The sequence below is a fragment of the Melozone crissalis genome, unplaced genomic scaffold (genome assembly GCF_028551555.1).
Source record: "Melozone crissalis strain CALT ecotype California unplaced genomic scaffold, PUWL_Pcris_2 ptg000009l_1, whole genome shotgun sequence".
NCBI classification, from domain to species: Eukaryota; Metazoa; Chordata; class Aves; order Passeriformes; family Passerellidae; genus Melozone; species Melozone crissalis.
The window spans coordinates 21,261,177-21,281,565 of NW_026535787.1; the positions used below are offsets into that span (position 1 = coordinate 21,261,177).

Sequence of the window (20,389 nt, forward strand, 5' to 3'; positions counted from 1 at the left end):
AAGCTTCAAAGAAAAGGAAGGAAAAATGTGAGGAAGAGGAAGGAAAGAGAAAGCTTTTCACATGTGACTGCTCTAAATAAATTGTGTCTGCTACTCAAGGACACAGGCCACAGAAAAATTTTTCATCTTCATGACTAAACAATATTTTATAATAAAAGCTTTTCTGAAGATTCAAATAAAACTAGAACACAGCTTTATTTCCCACAGAACATAGCTTTATTTCCCACTTCTACCAGCCTGCATTGGAAGGGATGCAATGAAAGGATGCAGTCCCCATCCCCAGGGCAATGAAAGTCCGAAATTTTGAATCTAAACTTATATAGTCCCCAACAGGTATGAGATAATACAAGAAAAATAAACCCACATATGTCTGTAGCAATGTGAGTATGAACAGAAGTTTCCTGTAATTCCAGCTAGGAAATGTGGCAATGTTCCCCAGGTGCTCTTTGCAAACCTATGCTGAAGGTTATCAAGGGCCAGTTCACGGAGCTCATGATTCCATAATTCACTTAAAGGCAAAATCCAGGTGCAATCACACTGGCAACTCAAATTGTTTGTGATGCTAGGTGGATCCTGTGTGTATCAAATGGGGGAGTCCTCACGCAGAGGCAGCGAGGGAACGGCTGGGTGGGAGCTCTGAAGGGAGGCACGAGCAGCAGACAGAAACAACAGCCACACGCAGCAGCCAAGCACAGACATCTGTCGGGGCTGTGCCAGCACCAGAGCCAATGCTGTGTTCCACTGGCACTTCTAAGGCTGCAGGACAGGCTTTCACATCACAACTCTCACGGAAAACGAAAAGGCAAAAGTGAAAAGAATTTAATGTTGTCACATATTTCTCCAAGGCAAACCAGACTAGAGTCAGAAGAACAACAAAAAAGCCCTCTCCTTAAAAATCCTTCTACTCTTCCTGATTTATCCTGCAGAGGATTCATAATCCTGCGACTGATGAAACCATAGCATGTTACCTTGGTAACTGTAACTCAAATTCAGTCTTTAGAATACACTCAAAGGTCAGACTGCATGAAAAGTTAAGGCTAAGGAAGGTATAATTCACATTGAAAGGTAGAGTACAGGAAAAAAAAGTGCTCCAGTATCTCCAATTACAAAGATTCCAAACAACAAATATAAACATGTTTGAAAAAAAAGAGTAAGATCACACAATGCCATAGTCACTGAGACTGCAAATATCAACCTACTTTAGGAAACTCTGAATATATGTTACAACAATATCTAAATTTATATGAAGATGCTATTGTATCAAAATATTGTCATAATATTTTCTATCATCTAAAATGAACAGATGTGCATTTTTTGAAAGGTCTTTCATTGCTATATGCTACAAAAAACCAGTCAGGTTCACTAAATAAGCAAAAATTTAATCTCATACTTCAAGGCATATTTGTTATTATTTTGTTCAAAACTCTGCATTCTTTTTTCTTACAAAAGCAGCCCAATTTCTCTGAGTATCAACTAGAGCAGTTTCAGACTTAAAGATCAACCTGTGCCATATATTTGCAGTATTAATGAAATACATTATGCTCAAATATGCTCAAATTATGTATAATATATAAGCAAGATGTGGCAAGATTTTCATTTATGTCACGTTTGTGAATTTTAAGTAGTGCAAAAGTCTGTTATTTTAGAAATGTATCTATGGGCATACACAGTGTGATTTTGTATCTAGGAAAATGCTGTGAACTCATAATCAGGCTTCAAGTTTAAAATTAAGCAGAATTAAAGCCAAATTTGTAACTGTAAACTTGGAATCTCAACCTCTGTGTAGTTGCTTCACGGTGCAGCCTTAGGGTTTCATGTTAAATTTCAGAGAGGGAGACACAGAGAAAAACAAACATCTACACCCACACTCTCATAGAGAAGTCAAGCATGAAAAATTCTGGCCCCAAAGTTTTGAAAATCATTAGGGAACCAACTTTGGCACACACCTGGAAAGCTCTTCGGAAAGCTCCATCTTTCAAGTTAGTCCTATAAAAGAAAGCAATTTTAAAATGTCTCCATCTCTATGTGACCTTGAAAGTCCTATAAACTGTCCAAGGCATTCCTAAAACGATGTCTTACTCAAAAAGGACATGAAAACACAGCAGTTTGCCCCACAAATCTCTGCAGCTCTCATGTGAGGGAGTGTTAGAGAACTTTCAGGACAGCTCAACAAAAGCACTGCTCTCACTGAAGGACACCTGTACTTATTCAAGAGAAATAGGGATGGCTCTGAAATGAAGAAAAAAGCAAGGATTTATTCCAGCATCATAGCAGTTGGATATTTTTTGTGTCTTTGGCCCACCAGCTCCAGAAGACAACCTCTCAGCTGGATGAAGCTCATCTAAAATTTTCTAACCATCACTATTATCATTATTGCTAAGCAAGAGCTACCTTTCATTCTACTTGATGACTTGATGGCTGCCTTATTACAGTACTTTAAATGATGCAACTTTGCTTTTTCCTTTTTTGTTTTTGGCTTGTGACCTAAAAGTTGTAACCAATATTTCATTTGCCTGTGCTGGTTAAATCCATAACATGGCGTATAGCAGAGGAGATACTCAGGGGGTTGAAGAGAGTGAAGGAAATTAGGGAAAAGTCTGTAAAAGTCTGTAAAAGGTCCACCATCTAAGGATTCTCCCAAGTTCAAAACTACACCTACCTAGCTGTTAAATATTTGTACTTTCTCTGAGGAAGGCAGGAAAGGTGTAGAAAGCTGTGTTGATATTTTTCACCTGCAAGCCTTCACTAGAGAGCAGAGATTATATCACCCTCCTGTCTAACATTACATGCCTGGTAGACAGAAACTTAGAGAACCCAACAGATAAGGAATAAGTTGCTCTCTGAACAAATCATACAAAATCAAGTCCAACACATCTTGCACTGAAAACAAGGATGCCAGGACTGCAGCATAAACCTCTCACACTGGCAAAATGCAGATGTTACAGCTGCATTAAAAATCAATACTACAACCAGAATTCACAGATCTCACCAGTACTACACAAATGACATAAAACTTTAAAAGTAATTTTAATTCTTGTTGTGTAAGAAATAAATTACAAGTGAGTACTGATAACTTTAAAACTCTTTATATAAAATGATGTAATTAAATTCCATGGAGAACATGTAAGGGAAGACACAGGATAAAATGCACAATGAAAAAAAAGAAAGTTGAAACTATACAAAACTGTATAAAATAAAGCAGTTGTGTTGGTTTGTTGTTTTGTATGGGGAGTTGATTTATTTAGCCGAAGAGTGGCACAAAGGTTGGCTCTGATGTCCTTCCATTAGGACTACTACCACTATCACTAAGGATCTGTTTCATTTATTGCAACACACTTTCAGACTAGAAAATCTCATTAGACTTATTAAGCAGATATAATCTATGCATCAAGAATGCAAACATGAATCATAGGAGAAGATCAGAAGATGAGAAGGAGAAGATCAGAAGGTGACAAGGACCCTTGTCACAAAATTTTCTTTACATCATCCCACTGAATTATTCCACTTGACCTTTTGACACAGGCTGACAGGTATATCCAGGTAAAAATGAATTTTATAAAATCAGAAAATAAAAATCAGTATATCACCTCAGAAAAGCAGAAGCATTTGCAGGAGAATGACACTGATTCAGAATGTTCACCTTTCCTTACAAGTTTTCTATGGGGCAAGACACAGTCCAATTTTTTTTTTCCTCAAAATACTACACGCAAGTAAAATCTTAAGTAAATTAAATTACATCAGCCTACAAAAAGAAAAGACTGTAGTTTCAAAAGGTTTACACTCTAGCACAAACAACTGAGCATGGCAAGCAGTCTGAGCACACATTAAAGCTGTACTTTGATAAATAACCTCCCACAAATGTGTAAACCTTGCCATTAGCCCTCTCATCAAAGATACTATGGAGTCTTCTCTAGATGACTTTTCTGTAGCTGTGCAAATTTTTATTTACTCTTGTCAATGACTAAAAAATAAAAAATTAGGGGAGGTTGCTTACCGCCTGTATGCAACACTTTGCAATCTTCTGCTGAAGGCTCATTTTCACCCTCTTTGATGTTGCTGATGTTGTCCTTTTCAAGCAGCCTGTCCACCATGGCAAATAAGGCTGTTCAAACTCTTTGCCACGTTGGCCCACACCCTGTCCTGAAAAGACCAGAATTATCACTGCATGTTACTGAAGAAAAAAACCAAAAAGGGACAATAGTAAGTTATTCATGATGTTAGCATACGACTGCTCCTCTCATCCTTCAGCCTATTACCAACCTGAGCCTTTTTCATGGAGATTCTCTTGCAGCGTAAATGAACCCAAACTTTTATGGTTTTAGACACTGTGCACAAGTGCTTCAAACTCGACATAATGCAGACAAAGTTTCAGGTCTAATAGCAAGGAACTGAGCAGCTTGTCTATTTAAATGATACCTTAAGAGTACAGACACACTCAAAGCTTGACAAATGAAACCTTGTGTGGGCCAGTTTTGTCACAGTGTTTAATAACCTCTTTTTGATAATTTAACATATCCTGTATTTTATCACATCAGTTACTCTGCTGAAGAAAATGTTAATTCAAGGACTAGAATGAGAAACTTGCTGTCATGGCATATTTATTAGCTAACACAATTTCAGTTTTGTTCCTCACCTCTCACATAAACTGCAACCACCACACTTAACTGAGTTTACAATAGGAGAATTAGGGGTGTAATAGAGAGGTAGAAAAAGTTCTGTACAAGCAGAGAGGAAAAGAAATCATGTGGAGCATAAGACAGAGCTGTTATGGATCAGAGATATAGGGAGGGTCCTTCAGGTGCTGGATGCTGCAGAAATCAAAGCTTTTGCACCTACTTTTGCAGCACTGAATAAGAAGGAAGAAACCAAGCCATACAAATAATGAGGCTGTTCACAAGACAAGCAATCAGACTAAAACCAAACCATAACAAACCCACAGAAACCACCCTTCCCTCTCCAATATGTTTCAATGCTGAGTCATTCTGAAAGTATTGGAGAGCAACCAGAGTATGCTTGAGGGTTAAAAATGGGAATTTAACATGACTGCTTTGTTTTGTATTTTACAGAGCCAGAAGCATTATGTATTTGTCAGGTCTTCAGGCAGAAAAATGAAGTTGCAAAAATACCAAGAGAGAAGGTTAAAGAAAACTGAGAACTCAGAGAAATAGCATAGTTTCATATAAATGGCAACCCTTGGATTTTGAGTGGAGGCAAATCTAGAGCCACTGCTAAGGCAAACATTTAAATCTAATGTCGCTTTTCAACTATATGCCTCACTTCAGCCTGACTAGAGGGATCTTATCTTATGCCCTGCTCCCTCCTCCTGAGGACACAAAAGACTGAGGGCAGGTATAGATGCCTTCAAAAGTTTCCTCCTCTATGCACTCCAAGCAATCCTGAAAAAACATTTACAATATGTGTGAAACTACTGATTTTTACCACCCACAAGCATAATTCTGGGGAGAAGGATTCTATGAAGAATCCTCCAGAATATAAGGGAGCTTCAGAGCTTTCAGTCACTGAAGTTGCTGAGGAATGTGCAAGTGAGGTTGCTCAGAGAAGTTGGAGTAATCTAATTTCCCTTTTCTTTTGTGTGATGGGGGAACTTAATTCCTGCACCAAAAAAGCATTAAGCTCTTAATGAGCATCTGGAGTTATTGCACAAGCAACACAAATATGAGCCCTTGTTTCACACTGGAAAGAGCACTTTTTTCAAACCAACTGTTAACCCAGCATTGAGATGATTTCTATACAATATTCTACAAACATTCCCTGAGGGTTTAGAAGCGAAATTCATAAACATCTGTTGACAGAAAGCTCACTCTTACTATCATGTATCTGGCTTTTTTATATACAAGCAACTGAGAGGGAGCAAGGGCCTGTTTCACAGCCCCTTTTCTCCACACAGGAGGTTCCTGGGATTGTGGGCTGATAGAAAATGTAGAGGCATCTATTTATCATTCATTGAGATGTTATTCTGTCTGCACCAAAGGCAGTCACATTTATCTAAGAAGGTTGTTGAAATTCTGCAGTTTGGCAGGAACAATTTTCAAGTAAAACTGCAGTTTCCCATCACTGAAAATCAAGTGGCTTCTATGATTCTCCATGAGAAGAAATTAATCCACTTCTTTGTTGGAGAATTTTGCTCAGACATGGCTTGAAGGAAAAAAGGCCATGAAAATATACGACTGATTGAAAAGTAAAAGGCAGGTGTAAACAGCAAAGTTCTCAGGCTTGTTTTTAATAACAAGTAAATACCTTGTCCTTGGATAGTGATGGGAAAGCAGTGACAAACATGGAGGCCTTGAGAACCATTCATAACAGGATGAGAAAAACAAGTTTTGGTCTCAATAACAAACCACAGGTATTGAAAACAAGAGGAGGGGTTGAGCCAATGATGAGCTCGGGTTTTGCAATATGTATGAACTTAATTAACACGGTTATAAAAATGTGCATGTTGGATCAATAAATTGGAGTTCGATGCTGATCAATTAAGATGGGCCATCTCCCTTCACTTCGTCACTTCTTATTGTCATCTTTTACTATTTCCAGAATATTTTCCTGTAGCCTAGCACTGACCTTTCATCTTCTTAAGCAGATGAAAAGATGGAAAGGCAGGCCTTGGCATCAGTGAAAGCTGGGCACCTCTCCTAGGACAATTAAAAATGAACCTGTAAAATAATTCTCTTTCATTCATCCAACTGAAAAAATTGTAATTAAGTTCCATCTGATCAGAAAGTATCATTAAAAATTAGGACACCTTCCTCATTTCAGAGAGCAGGAATGGACACTCCTGTCTGTCACTGCACCTGACTGGATGTCTTCCTTCTAAACACTGCCAGCCAGTGGAGTCCCAGAGGCTGTTTCTGTTTTTAAAGGATTCTCAGCCTTTCTGAATTCACCACAGAGCTCCTCAGTCACTTCTTGTCCCTCCATACACACCACTTCAGCTGCGTGCTTTACTTGTGCCATGTATGGCACAGCATCTGCACGTCCAAGCACTCTGAAGATGCTGTGTCGCCTTCATTTCAGTGGATATTCAGATAATTCCTTAAGGCCTTTTTGAGCTCTGTTCAGAGATAAAGGAAATATCTTAAGTAATGTGCATGATTAACACCCCCGTGGGCTGCTTCAAGGGTCAGCTTAAAGAGTTGTTTAAGGATGTAGATTTCAGGCAAAACTAAAGTTCCAACTGCAAAATGTAACACTAGTACTTATAATAGTACTTATAACACTTAGTACTGATAATAGTGAGGAAAAAACCTACAACAGCAAAGGAGGATAGAGCATTGTGCATACAAAGCAACATATATTAAAGTTTTTCCCTTTATAGTTGTGTTTCACAGTGGATTAAGTGTTTTTTCAAATTTTACATGGCTTTATTCTTTCTCTTTCCATCGTGCTAATCACAATTTGATTATTAAAACTCATATTATTATCACCTCTACTGACAGAAATAACTGAAAAGTTTAACCATTCAAATTCAGAAAAAATCACAAAATTTCTCCAAAATTTATACTGTCTCAAGTTTGACAATGACTCTGACTCAGCTCAATTCAGAAAACAGTGAAAGATACATTTAATTTGAATCAAGGTAATTTTACTAATTCAGCAGAAAAAAATGAATACTGTTTAAAATGACCCACTTACACAGTTTAATAGGTGAGGACCAAGCACCTGGCAGCTTTTAGTTATGAATTACAGCAAAGCTATCTTCTCTTCAGAGATGCTAAATTGCAGTACTAAATTAAAATGCAGCTTTCACAAAGTGCCACTTTTTCCAGTGCAAAATTTATCTCTTTTACAAAAACTATTGTGTTATTTATATCTCTGAATGTTTCAACAGCTAAAAACAAACATTTTGGCTTTAGTTCAAGCAAAGAGCCACCATTCCAACCCCTCAGGTTGTTGAGAAAACAAGAAAAAGTGAATTAAAGGCTCTAAAGCTGGAGGACAAATGAAATAATGAGCTATTTATTGTTTAAATCTCATGAATACTTAAGGCATGGGGCTGGAAATATTTGCCTTTCTTCTAGAAGAAATATATTCTTCTTCCTTTATTTTTGGCATGGAAAAAAATTACAGTTTAGGTGGATTACCATAGCTCACACAAGTTATTAATTATTTACAATAGAGATGAATATGCTGACATCCTTTACGTCTATGAGAATACAGTGATGAACTCAAAGCATGAGCCTGGACTGAATAAAAATAGCTTGAGTATGTATGAAATAAAGTAACAGATCTATTAAGAAGACATCCACCAAAATAATTGATTTATAAAATTTCAGCCATATAAATAATACATATCTTTGAAAGATATGCTAAGAATGTTAAAATCTAAACATTGTATTTAATTCTTTTACAGAACCTCAGACAGTTTCTAAGAACAGAGTCTAGGGGCAATGGGCTGAGGGTTAATTCAGTGTATTTAAAATGATTCCAGCCTGAGGGCTGGAGAGGGGTGTTGCAAGGGGTGGGGAAGAAAAGAATATTTCCCTGTGAACAGCATGTACTGTTCCAGTCCTTAAATCTGCCCAACTAGCAAAATCAACCCAAGTAAGAACAAAGACTATTCTTGTGTCTGGGCAAGAATACACTCAACACCTTCACTGTTCTATGCACAACTAGGCAGTCTCAGAGCAGTACACTGTACTTAGGCAAAGCCTTGCAATTTAGCTTCAAAATCTGCATATCTGCGATGTATCTGAGAAGCACAATTTTACAGTTTTGCACCCCTTTGCCCCCTGCAACGGCATGTGACAAGGACACTGAGGGCTTGAGGTGGCTTATGCTAATTTGTAGGGTTTCACTGGCCAAGGGTTTCTGTCCACTTACCCACTCCTCCTCATCATACTCAGAATGATGGGGTATGGAGTCCTGCCTTTTGACGTGAGCAGGATGGTCCTGGTGCTGTGCATCAGCCCCTTCCTCTGCACTGCTCCTGGGCACAGCTGGTTTCTTGAGCACACAGCCAGGCCGGGCCGTGTACAGCGCAAGAAGGGCACTTCTCACCAGCTGGTCCTTGAACGTGTGCACAAATAACTCCGTCTAGGGAAAAAACCAAACCAATGGAAAGGTTAGAGCAAAGAATGTGGTATGGCAGCAAAGCTGTGTAACACTGAATTATCCTTAGGCAGAGCAGCTATTTGTTTCAGGCCTGCCTGGGAGGCAGAAAACAAAGTAGGCCAACAAATAATGAGGAAAATTTCAAGAGTTTTAGAGATCACATCCTACAATCCCAGTGTTCTAAGGATTAACACAGGAGCACATTATCTGTCATAGAGATCACAATCTTTTCACTTTTTATTTGAATTCCAAATTTCTCCTCAGAGGCGAGCCTCAACAAGAGCCACTTCCAAGAGTAACCAACCACAGCATGATAATTTCTGAATAAGTGTAAGATAAAACACAATTAACCAGTTCAATAATCTCTCTAAATAAAACCCACCACTCTACAATGCTGAAATAGCAGTATCTGCAAAAGCAGTATTTCCACAGATAAATTTTACTACTGGTAGGTGTCAACCCAGATATCATGGTAGGTGACACCTGATTTCAAGCTTGATTTTTTTGTATATTTTAAAGAAAGGAAACTCTGAAGTTGTCTTCTCGGGTCTTCTGAAGATGCTATTCAATCTTTGCATCATTTTTCTATGTTGACTGTTACAGCTGGCATTTTACTGTATTTTTTAAATCCTTCAACTTCCCTGCATTATTCATCTCCCTTCCACCTCAACAAGGAAAGTATGCCTTTGTGCAGACAATCTTAATTAAACAGGGATGTGGGAAGGTATGTAGATAAGAGTCAGAGGATCCAGCCTCAACCAGCAGGAAATGCCAGAAATGAGGGCTGCCCAGCCAAGCTCCGTTCAGCCCTTATGTGCTGCTTATGCAAAAACTGGAGGGAAAAGTAGCCAAAAAGAACCCCAAAACAAAAAAGTGCCAAGTGCCAGCACCTCCCTGGAACTCCTGAGAAGATTCCTGGAAGTCTTTTCTCCCAGTTTCTGCATTTCTTATCCTATCCGTTCTTCATACTACCTGTTCATCTTTTGCACCCACTCCTACTCAACTTCTTTTTCTTGCCTTCCTGTCTCAAGACCCTCTCAAAAGTTTACAGATATTTAAGACAGAAAGGCTCTAAAAAATTAATGGTTTTCTTAAGGCTCCAGCTGCTAGGTGAGGTACTTAAATGAGAAGTTTCTGCCTTTCCCATTTTCATTATGTTTACCAAAAAAATGCTTTCTGAATTGTTTCACATGGATGGGCTGAAAATTTTACTCCAAATAAATCTCTACAGTTCTAAAAATAAGAACTGCAGGCACATCTAAGAAAAATTATTGATTTTTTAAAACCAAAATCAGACCTGACTTGGGATTCTTTAGACTTGGCAACACTACTCATCTCCCTGGCAATATTACCAGACCCATTCCTTCTCCTCATTACCAACTTGGTGCCTGAGGGAAAGGCCATTTTTTAACAGTTTTCTCAGGACTGTCTCCTCGTTGTCCTGAATTGATCTTCAGGACAATTTCAGTTTTCTACATTTCCAACCCAGATGGTACATGCCTGGAGAATGACTTAGTCTTTGGGGAATAGTGCTATCACACCCCACCATTCTTTGCCTTCCCATGGCACAATGAGATTTGAGGGGTTGTGTGGTAACAGCAAAGCTCCTCTTCAACACTCTTCTACAGTTCCATAGCAAGAGAGTTGAAACTCCATTACTTGTCTACCCTTAAAAACAGCAATATCATGGTTTTGCTGAGGTTTAATATCTACCTTCCCCACAATGTCTGTTTGAGAAAATTTCAGGTTTCTGGTTCAGAATAACGCTCAAAAAAACTTTACATTTCAAAAAATTATGAGAATTGGATAGCTTGATGTAAATAATGCCCACTAGGACTGCAAATTTTAAGTAATATAATTGAATAGAAATATTTTATAGGGAAATTTAGTTTTTAAAAGAAAATCAGTACAGAAGTGCGACTCCATTTTTCATGCAGCAACTAAAATAATTCTGTAATTAAATTCCATTCAGAGATCCCATTGGTTTAACAGCAGTCTATGTTTCAACTTCACTTTCTAACAGCTCAGTACAGCTAAATTTGCAGAATATCACTATTTATGAAACTGCACTGAAATCACAAAACCAGTCTATACAAAGAAATAAAAACTCCGCAAATTCTTTCAGATACTCTACTAAAGAGCATTTCTGCAAACAAAGATAGGCATAGCTGGAAAATTAATTTATCAAGCCTTCTGCAAGCTGCAAATGCTGATACACTTGTCGATAGCTAAAGGCTTCCTTAATCAACTAACAAAAAGTAATGATAAAAGGTTGGTCTCAGGAAAACACTACAGTAAACTGTAAATTATATATGGAGATGCTTAATAGGAGAAAATAAGCTCCTTTTAAGAAGCAGCAGTGGAATTATTTGATTTAATTTTCCACTTTCAATTCATGCAGCCAGTCCTTCCATTTCCAACATGAACACTTAAATGTAATTCACATTATTGATAATTCAGATTTACTCACTGCTACCTAATAATTATAGAAAGAATTCTTATATATACCAAGTGATATGTTTTTTAATAAACTTGCAGAATTTAATCACCAGGCAAATAATTTTTATGACTTCAAACAGACGTTTAATTTCTAAATATCTATCCAGTTAAAACAGCAGAGCATTTATTTTTTACATACAAAAAGTGCAGGAAAGATGGAATAGCAAAGCACTACATATGCCTCAGGAGCACAAGCAGATATCATGTCATTATACTCAGCAGAGCATGTGCTACTCTGCGTTAAATACAAGCAGGAACACTCTGGTAGTCTTGGTTCTCCAGTACTGTACCAGGCTATACAGACAGAATATTTCAAGACAGCAATATAAGGCTTTGAATTAACCATGAGGGATCTAATTTCAGTATTGTGTGGGTTCACTGAGTTTAGGGCTTTGAAATTGTATTTCTCTTTCCTGAAGCTGTTTCTTGGTCTCTCTTCCCCATCTCTCCTCCCCTCTTTACAAGCAGCTGTCCCAGCACACTTGCTTCCTCAGCAATCCACCCTATTTCTCTATTGTCCACCTTTTCCTAGGAGTGCATTTGGTAATAGACAGGGAAGCAGGTATTGAACCACTCCTGCTGCAGTTGTTCAGACAACTGGATTTGTCTCTTTCAAGCAAAAGGTGGAGGCTAGACAGACATCCAAGGAGTACATGGGGTGAGACTCCTTCTTCTGGGAACCTGAGCTCATGCACTAACATGCACTCATGCACTAAATTTAATCCTGGTCCTGAAAAGCTGATATGAACACACTCAACTAAGTCACCAGCTATAAATGTAAAATACCTAAGGCTTTAGCAAACTGAATGAATTGTCTTTTTTGTCCCCTTTTTATAGCCAGAGTCTCTAGCGAGCCATGGTTCAAGCAGCACTTTAGTACCATGGCTCCTGCCTCTGAAATCATCCCCTCCTCCTGTCCAGAGGCAAATGGCAGAGGAAATGCACATTGCTCAGCAACCACCCCTTGGATCTTCAGAACAAACCCTTCTTTGCCTGATTTGCTTTGCCTCTGCATACAGATTTCTTTGAACTAACCTCTAACAGAGCAGCTTCACTCTTCTATGCACAGCTAAAAATGCCCTCCTGCATCCAGAGGTACACCATAATCGCTACAGTCCCCCTCCTTAAATTCCTCTGTTTCATTTCCAGGCTGAATTCTGCCTTCTTCCATCACCCCTGACGCTCAGAGCGACTCCACATTCTCAGAGCAAGTGTGGATTCACACATCTGCCGCTGAGAGCGATATTCCTCTCCCTTGTGCTCTTCTGGAATGCCTTCCCAGTAAGTGGCCAAGCTCAATATCAATATTTGAAACCCTCCTATGGCACGAGGAGCTGCTGGGGTAATGGTGCTCAACAGACCAACAGGGCTGTCACTTCCCAATAGCTGAAGATGCATGGAAATGGTTACTGATCGTGTTATTGAGCCATACTGGGATCACACTGCTGAAGGGATGGCCCGTGGAGAAATGGGAAATTCTTCACAACCTCTCGGGTCACAGGGTTCATATTGTTATTCCTATAAGGGTTCATATTTTTATAGGGTAACATATGCTGGGAAGCACTACAGGCTTCAGCTAATCTCCATTTTCAGTCTGTGAGACCAGCGGGGAACATTATCTTCTCTAATTTAGAACTAAAGGAACTAAAATGAGGAAGAGGTTGCAGCTACAGACAGATATAATAGGAGAAAGAGAAATAAAATTTGAGATCTCCTAGAGCAAATTTCCCAGCTTCTCCTTCCAGGCTGCATCACCATTTCTGATCATGCTGTTATTCTAAACCTTATACACCAACCTGGCTTGAACTACCTCCCATAAGTAGCAGCTTGAAATATAATAGAAAGAGAATTAAAAAAAAGACTTCTCATACTACAAAATTATTTATAATTTTTGATATTTTCATAAACTCCAGTATGTAGCCACTAGAGGATAAAGAAGCTACATGAAATTAAATTAATTACACTTTTAAATAAAGGCAATCTTTATAGATTTCATTAATTTTCTATACGGAAGGCCTACAGAAATACTGAATAACATTATTTTTCTAATAACAACATTTTGATGCTTATTTTAGCTGAGTTTATTTAACATTTCCTGATGCTGTGAAAGTCAAATGATGCAGAAACCCCCTCCCTTCCTCCCCAGCAGTTAGAGAGACTTGGTTACTCCATTTTCCATTGCAGTGAGGATTTGAATCTTACTTTTTCTGAAAGCATCTTTAAAGAGTTCTTCAAGCTGTCTGGAGAACGCTGGCTTGCAGAACTGAGCAGCAGGTCTGCATGGCTTGATATGAGAGGCTGCAGATGACTGATGTTGCTGAGAACTTCTTTTGCCTTGGCTGTGTTTTCAGGTGAATAGTAAATACACTGGTATCCAGTGCTGTGATAACAGAGAGTCACATCATGTCAAATTCATTTCTGCCATTAACAGCAATGCTTATGGTGCTAAAAATCTTACCACTACTTTTGCAAAAAAAAAAAAAAAGGCCAGATGCCTGAACTTCATAGACACCACTGATCCTGCATTTAAGGGTAAAAACAAACCTTTCCTTGAACAGTAAAAGCATAAACAGCATGAAACAGCCCACCACCACATGCTCCAAGTAATACAGTGCAAAACTCCTTTGAGTGGGTGATCTGAACATAAACCCCCATGTTTTTATGTGTTTCTTTTAAACAGTGTAATTCTAGGGATAGAAAATATTTGACAAAGTCAGGTAATAATATCAAAGAGCATAAGGCTCCTTATTCTTCCAACTGAGCTCCCCAAAAGAGAATTGACTGCCTCACCGAGTCTTTCCAAGTGGGCCATTTATGTTGAATTGATCAGTGGCCCACACTGTGTTTTGATTGGCCTCGGTGATGTCCAGGAAGAGACAATAAACAGAGTTATCTCCAATAAAGAACAGGCATCTGATTTGCAAGAAGAGACCCAGCAATGGGTGTGGAAGTGAATTACTTCAAAACCACACAAATGCACACTGCAAACTTCCTACTGTCCGCTGTTCAAACTACTGCAATTATTTTGCAGGACTTCTCCTATCCCTCTTTATTCTTTTCCTCCCTACAAATTATGCAATACCCTTTTACACCACTGTTCTCAAACACCACTTCAGACAGCATGCACACACCCACTGGCTCTTGCCTGCAGCCCACAGCTCCTCACCTGAACCTCTGGTACGTAACCCTTCCTTTTATAAAGCCCTGGTTTAGTCTTTCAGAGAAACTAACCAAAATCTTCTACAGCTTCAGATTAAAACAGGAAAAAAAGAAACCAAGCACCTCCTGGCACATCACCAATGCCAGAGGAATGTACATACTACTCCCAGCTGGTACTGTTTGTATCTCCCTTCTCTCCTTTTTGTCTGAAGTATTTCAGTCCCTTCAGCCGTTTCACCACTGATTTCTTTCTTAATTTGGCATACCAAGACCAAATACTGACACTTGTTCAATCCTCTGAACTTTATGCATTCCCTTTCATTTCAGTCTTTGTCCAGATCTCTTCACTACCCCCAGTTCCCCTTTGTGCCTTTTATTGAGTGAATTCTAGTTCCTTCTCTTTAGTTTTCTACAAATTAGAAACTAAATCTTGATCAGTCCCTTCCAATTCAGCATTTTCTATGATTCTGGCAAATAAGGATAGCTTCAAGCAGTTTTAAAATTAAGGCTCTTGCTTACGTATTTTGCTGAGGTATACTGTCAATACCCAATTCTAATTTTCTATTCCCCAATATCCATTCTATTTTTCTGTCTTTCACCAATGTCTTCATTCCTAGATACAATTCTTTGTAGAGGCAATCAGGATTAATGGCATATAGCTGCCATTACTACCAGCCACATCTAAATTACGACGCATCTCCAACTTACATGAGCTACTCATGTCTACTAGACCCATGTCTAGTAAAAGTCATAATTCTGAGTATTTCAGCAAAGTGAATAATATAAACTGTCCCTCCTAATGAATTAGGAAAAACAAGCAAACCTCTGTCCCTCTGAGTAATGAAGAAACTGCCACAGTTCTGCCTTTGAGGTGGAGAGCCTGTTAGTGGGATGACTTCCAGAGTCAGATCTGGCACTACATCCACTGGAACCCTCAAGCAGCAGGCTCAGTGGATAGGGCAGGGACAAAGAGCAGTAGTCTGTGTTAATTGCAGTGAAGACATAGTCTTAAAAGTCTTGACACTTCTCTAATTCCCCATCAGGCTTTTCCCTCCCTTTATCAAAAAGTCCTTTTTGCAGGCTGAATCTGGCTAATGCTGTTATCAAGTTCACTGTGCACATACTCCTTTCTGGGATTTCCCTCAGTCTTTAAATCCTAGATAGTTTTCACTGATCTCCCACAGCTCTAAGCTTCACTGAATATTGCAGCAGAAAAGCTACAGACACCACTTGTAAGAAAGAGGGCAGTGACACCAAAGGTGTGGGCAGTTCTCATTGCAATTAAGTAAATCATAGCTTTTAAGTAAAGGAGTTAGTGAAGAGAGAATGGCTCTTCAGAATGAAGTGCACTACCAGACTGGTAATTATTTGGACAATTTAAACATTTTCAGAACCCTAGAAAGCCCGACACAACTTCAAATATTTAGTTCCTCTCATAATTTGAGAGCAACTTTCTCAATCCCCCTAGAAGAATGTGTAATTATTTTTCAGAAACAACACATTTGAAGTTTCTAACTGTTGTGTTCACACTGTTGCATGTATGACTAGCTGAGGTTTTCTGTGGCCTTAGCCTTCACAAACAGATATTACCACTCACAAGTAAGTGACATTCCCTCCTCTGCAGCTACTTTTAAAGCTTAGTGCTGCATGCAGCTCTGGTATGTAAGCACTGTTAGGCAGAAGAGGCAGCTGCCTCTTACAGAGAAACTTCTCACAGGTGTCCTAAGGCACAAACTGCATGAAACTTCTGCATTAGGGTAAAGGCCACATGGGTAGGTCCAGTGCAGAATAGCAGCAGCATAATGAAAACATACTTCTCATATGTAAATTATGACTCGGGTACCTTTTGAAAACTGTATGATAATGCTTTCTGGGAAAAGTTTGAAAGCTTTCACTAAGCATATAAAACCACATTTGATCATTTCCATATATTGGCACCATCATTAACCATGACCACATGACTGTCAGCGGTCATTTCAGTCCTAAACTTGCTTTAAGGACATTCTTCAGATCACATACCAGAAAATTTTCACCTAAAAGAAAAGCCTTTCTTGCTCTTATTTCAGGTCCTCTTTTTTTTTTTATAATGTGCCTTTTATAAAAATTGGATATGACATTCCTGATGGTAATAAATGAGAGGAGAATTGCAAAACCACTGCATTTTTGTAAATATTATTATACAGGACTTTCCCTTTGTGTCTGCACAAAGATTGATATTCTGTGTAATAGAAAAGACGCCAGAACTATCTTCACATACACATTTTCCACATTCTTCTGTTTGATAAACTTTCACAAAACATATGTCTCAGTCGTGTTTTTGTTTTGCCACTGCAAATGCTACCAGATAACTGTTTCTCTTTGTCTTCAAATTCCACAAGTCTAAGACTGCGCAAGAAATATATTGCAATATGCTGACACTGTTGAATATTTTGATAAACTGCTCTAATAATCAGACTGAAGGTCAAAAACACGCAAGGCAATTCTGTCACATCTTGACAGCTGCTAGGATTGGCTGAGAACTAGTCTCTCCCCACATCTTGCATTAGGTCTTCAGCTCAGTTAGCCTAGAGAAAACGGCTGCTGAATCTGCATTTTTCCTGTTCGTTCTGTATTCTGACTGATATCGCAAGGTGTCACTTCTTCCTTCAACAAAATCTTCAGAAAATCTAGCCCCATCATTTCACAGGAAATTCAAATTGCCAAAGGTGCCCCGGGGGACACAAGGTGTCCTCAAAATACCTTTATCCAGCAAAATAAACAGGTGCACGCAAAGCAGCACTGTTGTCGCCAGAGTGAAATACATTTGTCCATTCATTATAAGATTGAGAATGTAGTAAGAAATGGTTCATTTTCTGAAAGGTGAGCACTGTGAAAACTGTAATGCTACTTTATATCATATGACTTTAAAGGATTATGTCTATTATATTATTTATATCTAGCGGCTTCAGTTATAAATTATTATGATCAAAACCCACAAATCACTATTGCAACTGCATTAATCAGATAGTAAAGGAGAAGATACTTTAAGAAATGTCTTCAGACATTTTCTTCAGCAGAAAACATGTACTTTGTAGGCCCTCATATGATGGGGATGAGGCTGCCCATACCAGTTTGCTGACAGCAGAATATTAACACCGAGTTTATCGATGCGTCTTATGTGATCAACATGATGTACGTGTTTCATTGGCAGGTTTCAGCATCAGAGGTGGTCAGGGAAATGAAAGATTTTTGAAGATTTAACAGGGTTTTTATACTGTGTAGGGCAAGCAAGACCCCCTCAATAATACAGCTTTCAAAGCAACTAGATCTGCTGGGTTTTGTTTGATGTTAATATTAATGCCAACTCCTATTCAACCTAGAAGTCAACAGCAGAATTGAATAATTTTCCTTTTATTCTCTATGATATTTTATCCATGAAACTTTTTTGAGCATTGACTATAATGGAATTAATTTTCTGTGGACTGTCATGGTAATTTAGATCAGAGCACTCCCTCCCTGCTTTCCCTTTGGAATGCTGTAACACTGCAGCTGGCACCATCAGCTGGAGCACTGAGCAGTCACAACTACTGAAAAAATCTGAACAGCCACAGCAACAAACACAAATACATCCAATTCTTAGGAAAAGATGTAACTAACACTTTGGTGCATGTTCAACAGTGAACAAAGCATTTGAGCTCCACAATAAACTGAAACCTTTATTTTTGATTAGTCTTATTTTGGCTTTTTGAAGAATAAGAGTAGTTTGTTTTTTCACAGCGTACTAAAAATACTTCTACCCTAGCATACACCCAGGCCTGTCAGAAATAAAGCTGCTACCTTAAGTTACAGTTTCTGTATTTAAAAATTGTCTACAGGTACATTCCTCTTAGCACAAGAATTGCCAAAGAGATAGCTCATTCTGAACAGCAGGTTTTCAAGTACTGATATACCTCCAACTTCCTAAAATACAAGGAAAAAAAATCATAATTTTGAACCATTAAGGTTGCAGAAGACCTCCAAGATCATCGAGTCTAACCTTTGACAGAACAACCGCCATATCAACTAAACCACAGCACCGAGTGCCAAGTCCTGCCTTTTCTTGAGCACTTCCAGGGATGATGACTCCACCACAAGTCCCAGTGCACAAAAACCCTTTTCATGAAGAAATCCTCCCAACCTGAACACCCTGCAGCACAGCTTGAGGTAATTTCCTGTGTTTAGTCAAAATTAGTCTTAACACTAGAAGTAGAGCGTGTTTCAATTTTCATCAAAGCAGGGGGAAAAAAGGGAATATTTTATGAATGCAATGTTCAATCCTACCAGATTTTAATCTTCCATTCATTCAGCAGGATAAACTGTTTTGTTATTCAGTGAGCTTATGGCATTTTAATGCAACCTTAATGGTATTTTCCCAGCTACTGGAAAGAATACTTACTTTCGTCTTTCAGCCTCAAATTTACTCAGCAGTTTCCGGAGACCACCATTCTTAAATCCTTGGAAATGTGCTGCTGGGGCTCCCACAGTGATAACGTCATACAGAGCATCCGGAATGGGAATAGAGGAACACAGACATCTGAATGCTTCTATCCCTAAATCATGGAAACACTATGACATCTATTCCACAAAAAGGAAGGATAAGTCTATATAATTTCCAGGGAATAATTGATAATCCATGTCCCAAGAAGGCCCAAGAGCTAATCAATCTTTCTATACAGCCACTGCACATTTTAAAAAGTTCATTTGATTTATGGCTATATGTAAATTATGTGCCACTGAGTAGAAGAATATTCCAGCTCTGCAGTTTACAAAGCTGACAAGTAAATTGGCCCATTGCGTATTCCACTCTATTGCCCCTTTCATTATTTAACTTGTAGTCATGTTCAAGCATTTTAGAGTCAAAAGAGACCATTTTGATGGAATAGTCTGACTGAATAATAGAGACTACTGAATCACAGCTAATAATTCCTGCATCAAGCTTGTCTCTTGGTTGAGTGAAGGAATCTCTTTGTTTAGGCATCTAATCTTGATTAAAAGATTTCAAATGACAACAAATTCACTGCATTCCCAGAGAAGTCAATTAGGCTAGTAAAAACCTGTATTCCTTTTCTAGCTTGAATTTGTTCGGATGTAATGTTACTGTACTTTCAGATATAACGGTGTTTAATGCTGAATTGGTGAGCCCTGCTCTATGACATACACTTTTTATATATGTTTATAAACACAAAGTCAGTTGAGAAGCTACCAGAATAGGAAATAAATCATACTAATGAAATGCTTGCTGAGAAAACAATCTGTTGTCTCTTTCTGTATATACCTGGTGCCTTGTGACATAGGAGATGAATTCTTTTTGTGGATATATGCTTACAGAACTGGAGGTGAAACATCATTTTTCAAAGAGCTCATGATTGATTCTCAGGGTGGAGATGAAGATTTAATTACATCCCACACCACATAACTATTTTTTCTAAGTTTAAATTTACATTTACAGTAAGTACCTGTTTTGTACCTGAACTTACTGGAGGTACAAAAGTGCAGTTCCGAATGCCTCATCCTTAAAACGTATTTCTAAAGGAAACGTTACAGGATGTTTTTTGAGAACTGTTTTATTCCTCAAAGAAGTTTCCCATGTAAATTAAAATCTAGACCTCTCCTAAAATAGAACTTGCATTGTGATGATAAATAT

The 20,389-nt window shown here is 38.4% G+C and overlaps 1 pseudogene; it reads right to left on the reverse strand.

Annotated features, from left to right (window-relative positions):
- LOC128933315 (inositol polyphosphate 4-phosphatase type II-like) overlaps positions 1 to 20,389 on the reverse strand; it is a 130,951-nt pseudogene that overhangs the window by 41,086 nt on the left and 69,476 nt on the right.